The 1,229-nt window shown below is 39.6% G+C and overlaps 1 non-coding gene across 1 annotated transcript; it reads left to right on the forward strand.

Annotated features, from left to right (window-relative positions):
* Nucleotides 1–505: 505 nt before the first annotated feature.
* On the forward strand, nt 506–577 carry TRNAN-GUU (transfer RNA asparagine (anticodon GUU)). The gene has a single exon. It is a non-coding gene; the product is annotated as a tRNA-Asn (tRNA).
* The last annotated feature ends 652 nt before the right edge of the window (nt 578–1,229 follow it).

Consider the following 1,229-nt stretch of genomic DNA (forward strand, 5'->3'; position numbering starts at 1 on the left):
TTTGCGGGTGGCAGCAGGAGGAGAGGAGTAGGAATCAATAGGTGGAGTGTGGGGTATTTTCAGGGGAGTGAAACTATTCTGTGATACTGTAATGGGTAATACATAACGTTATTATTATTATAAAGACTATTATATATAATGTATATTATATAAATTTACATATATTATACATTACTATAATGGAGAATTATGATATGCAATTGTCTGTTTTTGTTGTGGGGGGAGGTAACTAGGTTTATTTATTTCCTTATTTATTTTGATGGAGGTACTGGGGATTGAACCCAGGACCTCGTGCGTGCTAAGCATGCGCTCCACCACTTGAGCTATACCTTCCCTCCTTATGCAATTGTCAAAACCCACAGAACTGTAAAACATAGCGTAAGCTCCAATGTAAACAATGAGCTTTAGTTAATATATCAATATTGGTTCCTCAGTTGTAACAAGTATATCACAATAGAGCAAGATCATAGGGGAATAATACTAATTACTAGACCTGTGAAGAGTAGGAGGTATAGCTCAGGGGTAGAGCACATGCTTGTTATGCACTAGGTCCTGGGTTCAATCCCCAGTGCCTCCATTAAGGGAAAAAATTTTTAAAATAGACTTGTGAAAAGTCTAATATTAATAATATTAATAATAGGGGAATCGATCAGTATGTTGTACACCTGAAACTAATATAATGTTATATGTCAATTATACGTCAGTTTAAAAAAAGCAATTACAAAACAGAGGGGGAAAGGGAATGTTCTGGCTAGCTTTATGCATGCCCACACTTTTCAAAGTCCTTGCCTTCCACCTCATTTCCTGAGTAGGGGCCATGAGCTTTTACACCAGTCGTGTTCAGACTGCTTTATTTGACCTGCTTGCATCAGACTGTGGGTCCTCTGTGAATGGCCTCCATCAATTGCCCAAATAGTTGACAGAAGAGTTGGAAGGGTTGTTTATTGTGTGTGATGCATTTGGGCCCGCGAGTATGAGTGTTGGTGTGGTCTCCTCACCAGATGCTTCAGCTGGGTTTGTTCATGGTCCCAGCCACCCAGGTGCTCATCTAAAATAATCCCAGGGCCCCAGTGTGGTCTTTGGAAGCCAGCCTGCCTGGGATAGAATCCTGATTCAATGACCTACCAGTTATGTCTTCTTGGGTAAATTCTTAAACCTCTCTTTTCTTCAGTTCCTAATCTGTAAAATGAGGATTATGATAGAAATTTGTTATGGGGATTAGATGAGAT

Source organism: Camelus bactrianus, chromosome 2, assembly GCF_048773025.1.
Source record: "Camelus bactrianus isolate YW-2024 breed Bactrian camel chromosome 2, ASM4877302v1, whole genome shotgun sequence".
Classification (NCBI taxonomy): domain Eukaryota; kingdom Metazoa; phylum Chordata; class Mammalia; order Artiodactyla; family Camelidae; genus Camelus; species Camelus bactrianus.